Source organism: Plectropomus leopardus, chromosome 20 (assembly GCF_008729295.1).
Source record: "Plectropomus leopardus isolate mb chromosome 20, YSFRI_Pleo_2.0, whole genome shotgun sequence".
Taxonomy (NCBI): domain Eukaryota; kingdom Metazoa; phylum Chordata; class Actinopteri; order Perciformes; family Serranidae; genus Plectropomus; species Plectropomus leopardus.
The window spans coordinates 7,663,818-7,677,716 of NC_056482.1; the positions used below are offsets into that span (position 1 = coordinate 7,663,818).

Consider the following 13,899-nt stretch of genomic DNA (forward strand, 5'->3'; position numbering starts at 1 on the left):
TTATCCTGAGTCCTTTTAAAACACATACTTGGAGCGGTAAATGCTGCATTTATCCTTTCCCTCCCACAAACGGGATAGATGGGTACAAAGTGTTGTTTTGTGTCACTGTGTTGCTTGTAGAAGCTTTGAGGCACCTCTGAGTGAGAGCTCTAGGTGAGAGATGTCTGAAGTCGGGCCCTTGAGGAAACACAATAACCCCCGGGGTTCAAACCATTTCCTTTCCACAGAAATGTTTTCCTCTGAAGTCAAGTGGAGGAGAAGTAATACCACTTTTACACCGTGCCCAAAAAGGTCAGTCCCAGCCTGAAAGCCAAGAAGAGCGCTTGTTTGCACTTTGAGATCTAATACACCCGGCCTTTTCTGAGAGTTAAATATAGCCTGTGACGACTACACTGAAAAGTGATGTTTGCTTCTTCTTTTTTTTTTTTTTTTTTTTTTTAGGTAACACGAGTTGTCCAAAGAAAGAAACACTTCTTGAGTTGCTCAACAGGAGCTCTGCAGGAGATTGTTTGAGATCCGCTGCTGAGACAGTCCATCACATGGAGGGGGTCACGGCTGAGGACGACAGGAAGCTGAGGAGGTGGGTTTTTAGTGTGTGGTGTCTCTGTTGGCTCTAAGAGTGCAGCTATATTGTGTTCAGTGGTGCAAAGTAACACACTACATTTACTTAAGTACAAATTTGACATTCTTGCACCTGAGCGTTTCCATTATTTAGAGTACATTTGTCTGACAGCTTTAGTTACTAGTTACTTTTCGGATTACCATGTTTACCATGTGTCTCTGAATCTGAATACTTATGAGGGATAATCCTTTATGTTGTCGGGTTTTCTTGTACTTTACTTCAGATGCCTTTTTTACTTTTCTTTTAAAAATATGGCTGAAAAAGGAGTTGAGCGACTTGGCAAAATATGTTCCACACATTGCAAGAAATTAGGAAAGTGATATGACATAAAAAATGAATTGTTAGAGAGCAAGAATTTATCAGAAGATAATAACAAAAAAGGGTAAATGTCCAGAGAAATTTATTTATGTTATGCTGTTTTTACATTTTTCAGTATGTAATTTTTTTTATTGCTAAATTTAATTAATTGAACTTGTTCCAATGATTTTAAAAGAAATCAATTTGCTCAGGTTTCAAGATGTTAAACAAGATACTTTAAACATCTACAGCAGTAAAATGCCACATTCAAATTCATGTCACAGCGATATCAATTTTTAAAAAACACCCAAAGGCATATAATAGTAAAACACTGTCGGAACATTTTACTGCACAAAGAGTGATTTTACTTTTGATACTTTCAGTGATTATGCTCATGATTCATTGAATGCAGGACTTTTTCTTGTAGTGGAGTATTTTCACGGTGAAGTTTGAATACTTAAACCTAAAATCTATTCAGATCCCCTGACTGCTGCAATAGATATAAGTGTTTAGGATGTTCAGAACTATGGTTGCTGTCATCTGACTTATTTGATTGGATGTCTATGATGAAGCCAATCACAGTGTGCCACATCATCTAAAGTGGACTGCAGTGGAGCTGTGCCACTTTTTGACCAAGCATGGCTCACTGTGAGGGCAGGAGGAAGAGCCAGGCACATTTAAAGTCTACTAACCAAAGGTAAAGTACATAATTTGTGTTTGAACAGCAAACATTAGGTGTTGCAGTATTTGTACATGTTGAAATATCATAAGATTTATAGCTTTTAGTCAGGATTTTAAACAAATGGTCTGAGGATCTGAGTGTCACTTGGATTTGACTTGGGAATACTACTGTGATTTATTTTTAATCTTGCAATTTGATTTTTCTAATGATACAATCACCTTATTGATTATGTTCTCAGAATATTAATCTCTGGAGATTTTTAACAAGTTATCTCGAGATACTTAATGAGACATTGTGAGTAGTGATGAAAAAATACGATACAAAATATGCAGTATATACAATGCATTTTTAAGCATGACTTTATTCATTGATAAGTATACATTCATGGAAAATAAAGTTTACATTCATGGAAAATTAACTTAATTTTTTTTTTTTTACTTTTCGGCAGATTCTCGCATTCAGTTTCCATTTGAATGAACAAAGAAAAAATAAAGTATTTTAAGTATTGCTGCTAATGATTTATGAGTTCTAAGTCCCAGGATTACAATATTTTTCTTTTTGAAACATGATTTGGTTCTGTAATGGTAAAGAGCAGGAATACTTCTTCCACACTACACCTGCAACATAGGTCAGTTTATCTTACTCCTAAAGGACTAATCTTTTAGGAAATACATTTATTTGCTTTCTTGCTGAGAGTCAGATAAGAAGATGGATACCATTCTCATATTTTTCTGTTGAATACAGTGGTGTTGTTGGGCCCGGGTGCCTGAGGATTCAGCCCTGGATGTCTTATAAATAGACCAGGATCTAAATAAGTTGCATATTAGGAGAAAAAAAGAGTACACCTAAGCATAATGTTTAAAAAAGCCCCAGATCTAACAATGTGTAATTTTGTTCATGCACTAAAACCCTCAAAGACAATATGATATAATTGTGTGATCGCTCACAAGAGAGAAAGCACTAGTAATCACTTTTATGTTGCAGCTGTTAAAAGTGAGCTCATTTTAGATGCTTTTTATTGATGGTTAGTTTAAACTAAGTTACAATTACACAGCCTTGTTTATTTGTTAATTACATGTTCTTTTATTAATCTAAGATTTCAAAGTAACAAAAGCAGAAAAAAGTGTAATGTAATGGAGTACAATGTTGCCCTTTGAGATGTAGATTATTTGAAGTATAAAGCAGCATTAAATGGAAATACTCAAGTACAAGCTCCTCAAAATATTCAAAATTTTAATAATAGCAGTTGCAAAATATTCTGTTTCTACTCATTATAAATTGCTGTTTGAAACCTTGGCACACTGGCTTGTGAAATCAATCAAACAAACAAACAAACAAACCAGAATGACCTGAAAATTAGCAGAAAAAAACCAAAAACAAAACAAGAATTTGACCTGAAAAAAATCATTTAAAATATATATTTAGGATCATTTTAACTGTATAGTTCTCTGGACATTTTCCTCCCTTTTGAAAAAATAATTTATAATTTACTAATTTCTTGCAATTTGTGTGACATTTCTTGCCATGTTGCTCTTTGCCTTTTTTCTCTTGGCGAAAAAGTGAATACATGTGTCTCTCCAAACTATTCCTTTAACCAATAACACGCTCAATTCGTCACTGTCAACAAAAGGCACAGGTGGATGTAATGCATGTTCAGAAAATACACAGCAACAGCAATAAACACCCACTCACAGGCTTTTCATATAGAGCAGCATATTGGAAGAAATAGTAATGAAGGGGATGAAGTCGTGATGCGTTATGAGGACAAATAAACTGTGCAGATAAAAACGGCAGAGAATTACTGCACTTATATTGAGAATAACAATGTCAACATCATTGTGTTGAAAGCGAAATGTCCAGAGGGAGTCTCGGGAATATGATAATCGATGGTTTTACACAGAAAGAGAGGAATATGGAATAACAGCACAATATTATCTCTGGCAGCTTTGACTAAAATGCACTGTGGTTTTTTTCCCCCCTGACTGCTGCAGGCGATTAACAGCAGCTCCCCACAAGAGATCAGAGGACAGGAGGAGGAGATTACTTCATGTCATCGAGGAGTTAACATGGGGTCGAAGGTTTGGCACCCTTTGGTGTTTGTGAGCATGGATGTGGGGTGGTGCAGAATAGTAATGTGTTGGGATTTTATTTAAAATGTGTGTTTAAAAGCCTTGAGCTGCCGGGGAGATTTAATGTCTGTGTGATTGGAATAAGCACAGTGTTTAACTGTGATTATTTTTTGTTTGTGTTTTCACAACCTTTTAACCATCACCAAGGCATGAGATGATTAAGCGAGATGGAAACTTTAATTAATCAGAGAGGAAAAAAACAATCTCAGTTATTTGCTTTTACACGATTTCAAAAAACATATAAATAATACAATCCACAGCCACCAAACATTCATACCTCTCATTACACAGTCCTAATGTGATAACGCCGCCAGCAATGGAGGTTATCGCTGTCCGTTGTCACATGACCTACAGTGTATCCTTGACTTTGTTCCTTGATAATTAAAGTGTTTGCCTTGTAAACAGTCCTCTGCCTGTCATCCAACACATTCAACAGTTTTAGAAACACACAGGCTTAGTGAATGTAAAAAATATAAGGGCTGTTTTTAAATCGCCATTAATCACAGAATTTCAATAGTTAATCTCAAGGAATCGCATTTTTAAATCACGTATTTTCAAGTCAATTATTTTCCTGTTAAAAAGCGTTATATGTATGGGATGCTGATTGTAAAGCTGTTCAGTCTGTAAGTAACAGCAACAGTTTTCAACATTTAGCTCTACAACATAATTAGAAAGATTAAAATGTTGGCTGGCGATTAACGCCATAAAACGCCACTATCTGCGTCCTTCTTGATGTCTTTAGATTTATCCAGTGAAATCATTAAAAGATCAAAACATTTTTAGCATTTTATTAGCGTACTTCCAAAGAATGTCTCTACAATTTTGGACATTAAGTGATTCAGTTATTCTCCACCAATCCCAACAAGTCTAAGAGTCTAAAGCCGTATTCAGCCGTGCTAGCTTCTTTTCTGCTGTATGGCACGGTACAGTGCTTTGAGCTAAATGCTAATGTCAGCACACTCGAAGTGATCTTGTGGAAATGTTGTAAAAGTTATAACCAACCCCTTCAGGATTTTGCGACGTCGTGATCACAGCAATCAACGTTAATTTGTCCAGTCTCCGAGAATAAAGACCGTGTTGATGTCCTTCACCAAATAGACGTTAGCTTTTTTTTTTGCAACATTTTGGCGAAACACAAAGAAAAGTCAACAACTGACAAATAATTTTCTCCCGCAGAGCAAACCCGGAACATGGCTGAAAAATGTGGAAAACAGACTGGACAAACCACCATGAAAGAGGCTGCTGCACATGCTGAAAGAATCAGGGTAAGATAGTTTAAATATACATAGTTATATTTGTGGTAATGTTGTATAAATAGCAAGAACAGTGCCGTTGTTTTTGATTTTTATTTAATAATACAAATAGTATATATTCTTCTAGTATATTCTTTGTTCACCAGGTTCACTATCTAAGTATAGTATGTTAGCATGTCAACATTTGCTAACTAGCGCTAAACATGAAGTACAGAATGTATTTTGTCAGAAACCAGAGAAGTAGTCAAATTAAACTAGTGCTAGTTGTAAAGACATTTCACTAAAAACCCCAAATATCAACCTCATACTCGCGTTAGAGGAAAAGTCAAGGCAAATTTCAGTCTGGATTAAAGTGGTGGACATTGCCACCCCTAGCATGCTAGCATGGATGAAATCGAAAAGATTATTTTCAAATGTAGCTTCATCTAATCTTGTAAGCCTGTTAGCTGTCTTGATGAGCTGTTCTCTAAAATATTACAACTCTTATGACTTGAATATCTATCTATCTATCACTCAGCCCACTGCACATTATCTACAGTCACTCAGACAATATTAATTTTCTCTTTTTATTACCCACCGGCTTTATTATCAGGCAGCTCATTTCCAATTTTCACATGATCACAAAAGCCAAATGAATGACCATCATGCCCATTTTAGGAGTCTCTGGTACATAAGGCCAGGGGAATTATATCTGTGTTTTTTTAGGTTCCTTCTTTGCTTTATTATGAATGCTGAAGTGTTGTAGTCAGATAATCCAAGCACAGCAAGATGTTTTTTTTAATTTAGCAATTTCCCTCATTGTTTTGTTTCAGCTCGTATTTAGATTTTAAATGATTCGAATATTATTTTGTTGCCGCTCGCACTACATTTCCAGTCTTATGGCATTCATAAATTTGACTTATGTGTCTTTGAACAGTTTGAAACCATGCTGATATAATGTTGACAAAAGAGATATCCTTGTGTCAGATCACAAATTAATTTCATTTGATGCTGTTTTTGTCACCATCTTTGGCATGGCTGCAGCCAGGCTCTCAGTGCGCCCTCCGCCACCCGTGTAATTGTATCATCTCTATGCAACAATGAAGATCCATTCAGTCATTCATGACATATATTTACTTTTCCCCCGTAACAGAAAAAAAGTGTGCAATATTAAAGCCAAATCCGTGGTGTAATGATTCACCACATATAAGAAGGGATTGGTTGGAAGGCAGAATTCTGTACAAGATATATTATTCAGGGATTCAAGATGCGAGAACTAAATACTAATAATTGCCATTAATCAATTATTGCCATTTAAAAATAAAAACAGAGAGGAATCTTTCTAGCTCATGTGAGACTCATGTCCTTAATATTTTCCACCAGGAGCAGGATGGGAAATAATCTCAAAAGCAATCTAGCTGTATGCCTGTAAATAGTGACCCAGCCTTTGCAAATAATTTACTTTAAATATCGGAGGTTTTCAGACTTTCAGCCTGTTGAAAGGCTCACAGCTACTGTGGTGATGAGCGATGATTAAATTTAGGTGTGCATCATGTTTTTTAAGCAGTGATTGTCTCGACATTGTCACATTATGAAAGGAAGGGTGACTATGTTAAGTTATGTTCAATAATATTCTTTGAAAGTTTGAGCACTCGTGTGTGATCATGTGTGTTCACAGCTGACATAGTTGTACATCAATATCTGTCTAACTGCTATTTTGGTTTTTTTTTTGTCTTCTTTGAATGCATGCACCTGCCAGTTTGCTGAGAGGCTATGGGTTATTTGTGTTACTCTGCATCACTTTAAACTTGTTTTTGTGGAACTTTGTAGGGTCATTTTTGGCCTCTGTTTTGTTATCATTTTTGTGAATCAGTAAACTCCAGCTTTTTTTCCTTTAGTAATTGTTCTGCTCCCTGAGCTCTCTCATCCGAAACCTAACCAAGCCTGTTCATAGGCCCCTCATTCTCTGCCAGTGCCAAACAACATATGTTATATGATCTTTCATAGTCATCGTTGTTACACACTAGATAGGTCTTTATCCCAACATGACATAAAATGCTGGCTAGCAAACACATTTTCCGAGTGAACTAAAATTTTATAATTCCGACCTCTTTCAGTGCGAGAATACTCTCAGAAATCCATTTTGAAAGTTTGAAAGTTGCTTTACATTTGCATCCATGCATGCACTCAAAAACTACAAATGTGAGGAGCAGTTCAAGACGCTTCAAAAATGATCACATAATGAGAATTTGGAATAATCTGTCTGACCTCAGAGATTTGAAAAGTTGCAAAAAAAAATGCTCATCTTTTTAGTGTGGATGCAATGCAAAGACAATCGTTTAGATTGTGCAACTTGAAAATTTACACTTTTTGCAGTCGCTGTTCCCTAAATATACTGTTTCTGTCATCCACACCCATGGACCCAAAATGAGTCTCCACCCCAATTCTGTCTTGAGTAAAGAGAGTTTCACTTCCTCTTGGCGCTGACATAGTCCCACAGTTAACAGTAGATACCACATGCAAACCTCTCAAACACCCATCTCATCCTGTTTTAAGTGCGTATGAAGCTAGAGAGTACTGCCTTTCAGTAAAAATACCCTCAGAGATAGAATGTTATCATATCACTTGCAAAAAATACTATAAGCTCTAAAAAGCCACAGTGTTCTACCTACTCAGCACCAAACAACAGTTCCTTGCTGGTGAACATTTTGGAGCATTTTCACACTGAAGAGACAGATAGTAGAGAGCAAAACAGAGCTAAAATTTGAGTAAATTTGTCTGTTTGCATCTTTGTATCTTTGCTTTAAATTGTCCTCCATTTCTGATTCTTGGAAATATCAGATTCTCAAATAGATCTCAATGTTGAGCAGTTTTTGCGACAAAGCGTTTGACAGATTGCTCATATTTCTCAAATTTCGTCTTTACATCGTTTGCGTCACCAATTTAGATCTCTATTTAGATTTTTGTAATCATGCAACGTGAAACACTCATTTTGTGTTAGTTTTGCAGGCATTGGATCTGGCGGTTTTGTTGCTTCTCTGACTTGTTTACCAATACAGCAATGTCATTTTGGTACACTGAGTGCAAAAAAACAAACATTATAAAATTCAATATTTTCATTTGTTTTGACTGCATACAAATAAAACTGTGTGTAAATCTGTAAATGGTGGTTGACATTTCCTCATCCAAGCCTCCCATTCCTCACACATCCTCTTACAGCCCCGAGGGGCCAAAAGTACAATTTCCGCTTACCTTGCTCCATTTCCATCAGCTTTCCTTCAGCAGCCGCCTCTCTCCTGCCTCCCTGTCTCGGCACAAGTGTGAACACCCCTAGTCTTTTTTATTTAGTGTTTGTGGCTTTGTGGTTAATGTGTTTCAGAAACTTGTGGTCTTGGTTATCAACATAATAATAAATACTAGAGCAGCGTCCCCTCATTGATTTCCCTGCAGTGAACAATCATTTCATTAAGATTCCTCTTGTTTATCTGTGTGTGTGACCTTGCTTGTAATCTGCCATCTGGACAAAATGCTGAGCACAGTCTTCGTACAAATGGACAGCAAGAGAGAATTACTCGCTGTTCTCTGCAAAGAAAAATTGTGTTTATAAAATGCTTCACTCACACTCACCAAATTCCCCTTCATTCAACAGCTGAACTTAGATTTCTACATCATGTTTTAGAACAAAAGTAGGTGTGTTATAATCTTTGCTGGGTGATATTGGATAATACAGGTGATTTTCTATCTGTTAAGTTATATGTTGTACTTTTATGATAGCGGATACGATTTAAGCTTGATTTCTAACAGCTAAATCAGCAATAAATCCATCTACTGATGATGAAACCTGTCTGTGATCTCATAATCGATCCTGATAAAGGCCAACCGCTGCTATAGGCATGCACATTTAACGATATTAGAGTCATTAATACAGTTAGTTGCCTCAGCTGAGAAAGGTTTTTGCAGAAGTTGAAACATACACGCATTCAGCTATAGCACAGTGATGTCTTAATGGTTTTGCTGTCGTTAGTATCAGTGCAGAACTGGTTCAGAAGCTGTCATATAATGAGCTAATTAACGAGCTTGCAGCAGGTAATGCAGACGTGCGTCTCTGTAGAGCCTCCGGCAGCTGCTGAAAAATGCCTGTTCTGTAGTTCTTCTGTAGCGGACCATATACTCTGTATATTATGCAGAGTTGATTAAGTTTTGTGATTTTTCTTGAGCATGAGGGCACCCACATGGCCAGCAGCAGCCCTGATAACATAGTCCATTTGCAGTCTAATAATAGCCTAACAATAAATCTGGCGGTCACTTATTTTACAGAGCTCTTTTTGATACGAAAGAGCATAAACTCCTGCTGCATAAAATTCTATCAGTCACCTGAGTTTCATTTTCCCATGTGGTCCTGATGATGCACCGATGATGCAGGATGACAAAACCATCCAATCAAAGAGTTACCTGTCAGTCAGTAGAGCCTCATGTTTTCTCCTCTGGATCTTTTGTCAGTGTGTATCATTTCCCCCTGGTCCAGACTGAAGTATAGGTGCAATAGCACACTTAAGGAAGCATAACTGTTGATATATCTTGTGACGTGGTTGCCAATATACTTTGCAGAACCTGTGATGGTCAAAGAGTACTCATGCAGTCCAAAAGCCGGTGTGAGGTTCCACTAATGCATTTTTGTAGTCCTCCTGGATATGAGAAATGCATGCAAATAACATAAAAAGACACAAGGAAAGACTGTCTTTTGTCATGGTACTTGCTGCCGTATAAAAAACATAAAGTAGTTCTGTTCTGTAAGTTCTGTATTTTGGAATCCACAGCTAGTCTGGCCAGAGAGATGAAAAACTAGCTGGCACTAATGAGGTTTGGCAATATACCATAGACGTTTGATGTACCTTTTGTCTGCTGGTCGTAGGCATAGTAGTAGTCATTCATTTCAATTTTTTTTCAATCACGAGTGTAATCCTCCAAATCTAGGCGAACTACCGTCCTGTTTTCTTTGCAAACGTGTGAGCCTGTAAAGCCCTTTGAGATGATAATGTGATTGAAGTTATTGAGATGATCGAGCTAGCAACATAAACATGAGCTTGCATTAGCAGTGTGACCCTTTGGCTACGGTTAGCAGAAGGCTAAATGATAGGCAACATTTTCTATTAACATATATAACAGATTAACAAAAAGCAACAAAGATTTTACATTTTAATGTCCAAAAAGGAGTAGAAAGATGCAAATGCTTGTCTGGTCTTACCCCTGTCTTACATTGTCCTAGTTTTGTTGCTCGCACTGCAGTGTTGGCAGTTGCTGTCAATGCTGTAATAATGATTTTTTTTGCAGGATTCTCTGCCAGTGAATCAGGCTTTCACCATCTAAAGGGATGTAGGCACAAATCTGCATTTGTAGAAGCCAATAGGAACACCCTCTCTATGAAACAACTTGTGATTGGCCAAAGTCTTCCATCACAAGCTAGATTTTTTAATGCCTAAAAACAGAGCCAAGAGGAGGTGCAGAGATTTTCTCTCAGACCAGTTAAATTAAATTAAATATTTTAGCGGGTTTTTGTGGAAATTTTGCTCAATGAAACTGGAATAAAACTGTCTACCCCAGCTTTAAGTAAAGGATCTGAAAACTTCTTTCACCTTTGCAAAGCTTTAATTGACAGTTATGGACTAGCGTTAGGCAAGTCGACGTTGGTCAGAGTCAATCACATATATCTTCACTTTCCAGACAGACACTGAACAATACGACAAGGCTGTTAACGCTGATTGATGTAGTATTTGAGGGTTGCAAGTTCAAGCCGTCTTTATTACATTATGCTAAAGCATGAGTCAGCATTTTAAGCCCATCCTCTGTCCCTCTGCCTCCCCGTTCATTAAATGAGATACCTGTCACCTCTTATCAGACCCCATGTGCCTGGTTTTAATTTGTGTGTGTGTGTCTGACAGTAATAACAGCAGTGACACACGGAGCGGTGAGTCAGTTGGTGGAAGCTCACTCAGCTGTTTCAGCTCACTGCAAATCTGATATGTTTTCACACCCAATTTATTTCATCACATCCTGAGGAGAGATCGCATTGACTGCAGCATGAGGGGCATCCTTGGAAGAGAATTTTTGTAAAAAAAAGAGAAAAATTCAAAAACAAAAAATAATTTAAAAATTTTTTTTAATTAAACTTTAGCTTTCCGGTGTTTGTTCACCCTTGTGTGTCAAGATTAGTCTTTTCTGTTCTGTTTATAACCTTATCACCCTTCAACAAACAGCAGAGTGAAATAATCAAGGAGTCAAAATTTGTCCCAGTGTCAGATGCATTGCTTTACCAATGCAAAGCTGGGTTAACTCTAAGAAACCACTGAGTCACCAAGAAAACCCCAGACTTTTTTTATGGATATTTACCTAAACTAAAAAATGGTATGATTTTGAACTGCCATTATCTAATATAGCTCTTTTTTAACCCATTTGTCACAGATTTCCAGCTTACATTCATATGTGGGGCCCATGTGGATCATAAATGGGCTAAAAAATGGGCCCTTGTCCATAGGTTCCATAATGGTGTTATGCTAGGGCTACCTGGGTACCAAGTGGGTATGGGCCCAAAATGGGCATCTTATCTGGGGCCCATTTGGGTAAACCGCCACTCATGTGGGCAATTGGCATGGTGTCATTATGGAATCCGTGGAGCTTATTACTATATGGGCCCCACATACTGTATGTGCATTTCTTTGTAGTTTTGGCAAGGGCTGAGTATTACAAGTACCATTACCAGTACCCTTAAATGGATAGATCAATAGAATACATCATGATGTGAATAAGGTGGCATATAGTACAGCCATACGTATTCATTTTGGTGGTATTTTGGTAAGGCAAACTGCACTGCCAAATACAAAGTGCTTAACTTCACCACATCACAGATTGTATGGGTTGTAGCTGCTGCTGCAGGAGTGTGAGCTCTGAAAAGTTGTGAGAGTTTGCCTGGCTGCACACACATAGTGACAGGGCTAATTGTTAGCACAGTTAATGTTATCTAATGGTTATTAACAACAGACTTGAGCTGTTTTGGTGTCATTGTGAGTTTGTTGGAAATGTTAAAAGGCTCTGTGTTGGATGTTAGCCACTGCTGCTGTGTTAGTTTGTGCCAATTTTGCAGGTGATGTGCTAGAGAAATAGAGAGCATACAAATGAATAAATGAGACTTGATTACACCCCATAAGTTGTGTGAAAAGATGTTTTGGTATAGTTTTGCTCCTCATGCCCCTCAGTCAGTAAATCAGTAAATTCATTGTTTTTCATGGAGGCATGTGAGAAAAGGTATTCCTTTTAGGTAAAACTTGAGCATGTAACTTCTAACACTGCTTAAAAAGAACATCATGATAATGATAATGATAAAAACTTGGAATTGTTTAAATAATCCCGCTGTAGCAACAAACAAACAAACAAACAAAAAAAAAAATCAGTGGTGCTAACTTGCATTGATATTGGGTGAAGTTAACCCAGTATTGTGTCAGTAACCAAACTGGGTCAAATTTAATGTAATTATTATCTTCGTTTCTATTCCCCACCATTTAAAATTGCTGTCACTTGTTCATCCTTCACCTTCTGACCATACTCTGCTGCCCCACCAAAAACTTCCACTTATAGAGACTTTTGGAGGATATTCAATGCTTTTTCAAATCCAAAGGGCTCTCTCCGGTCACTGTTTTTTTAAATGAATTCCTCCCTCGTGGAGATGAATCAGATTATTCAGGGTGTAGTGACAAATTGATTGGAGGGATGCTGAAGCAGCATGTGCACCACTCTCTGGAGAGACGCGTAGTGGGAAACCATCCCCTCTCATTTGCGGCACTAAATCTTGTACTTGTCACAAAGGAAAGTGTGTGTATATGCAAGGACACACACACACGCACACATCATGCCACAAACACATACACAAGCTTAAGCCAAGGAGCATTGATTTATCTATTCCTCCTAGACTGATTTATGTCTTTTAATCTGTCCTCTCCTCTTTTTATAGGAGGGGCTGTCTGTATCATTGGAGCAACTCCGTCATGCTGCCAGGCAGCAGCCACACAAAGCCCCATTCATTCACTATCACCACATCAAACTCAGCATCAGAAGATAATTCTCTTGAGTTGGTTTCTCGAAGCAGCAATGAGCCTCAAAGCTGTTACTGCAGCTGCTTGTCCCGCAGTCTCATCAGGCTCATTCAAATAGATGACTGTGCTTTGACTGTGGCCTGTCTCTGACCTTAGAGGGTCATTCGTCTGGTCCTTCTTATTTTTTAAAATTCTCATTCTGTCTCAGTTTGTCCTCCTGCTCCCATTACTGTTGTCCTTGCCTCATATCTTCTCCTTCGTTCTTTATACACTACAGTGCATATTTTAATGTTTCCACACCTCTTCTCTCTAAAATCTTCCCTCCTTTACACTTTTCCCACCACCGTCTCCGATTCATCTAAATTTAAATTTTCTCCACAATTGTGCCTTGAATGCATTTCCAACACACCTGTCTGCTTGTCCCCACCTGGGGTTTCTTCGTCAGATTATGTTGTAATCGACGGAGGCAGATGTAACCTGAAAGGCAGAACATGAAGACTTAATCTGTTTACTCTAATCAACTCACAGAGCCATTTCACTCAACAGTGCAGCTGCCAGGAGTTAACATATTCACATACACACATCTCAGCACATCTTATAACATCCAATCAGGAATTGTTGACATGGATACAGTTGCAGAATAATATGGAGGGTAGTTAAATATCATGAAAAGCATTCAAAGTCCATCACTCTTCAAATGAACCATTCATCAAGTTGTCAGTAGTGCAGGAAAAAAAGCCCAATTTCTGCATGAATGCACTTTAAAAGCTTTATTTGCAATGCTGATAATATCTAAGAATAGTATTGAAGTTACACATGGCATGAACATCTTGTTCTTCAGGTGGCAGCGTCT

The 13,899-nt window shown here is 37.7% G+C and overlaps 1 long non-coding RNA gene across 1 annotated transcript; it reads left to right on the top strand.

Moving 5' to 3' along the window:
• Positions 1 to 1,535: 1,535 nt before the first annotated feature.
• Positions 1,536 to 13,140, top strand: LOC121959426. The gene is made up of 4 exons (XR_006106908.1): positions 1,536 to 1,616; positions 3,593 to 3,679; positions 4,907 to 4,995; positions 12,965 to 13,140. It is a non-coding gene; the product is annotated as an uncharacterized LOC121959426 (long non-coding RNA).
• Positions 13,141 to 13,899: the final 759 nt, after the last annotated feature.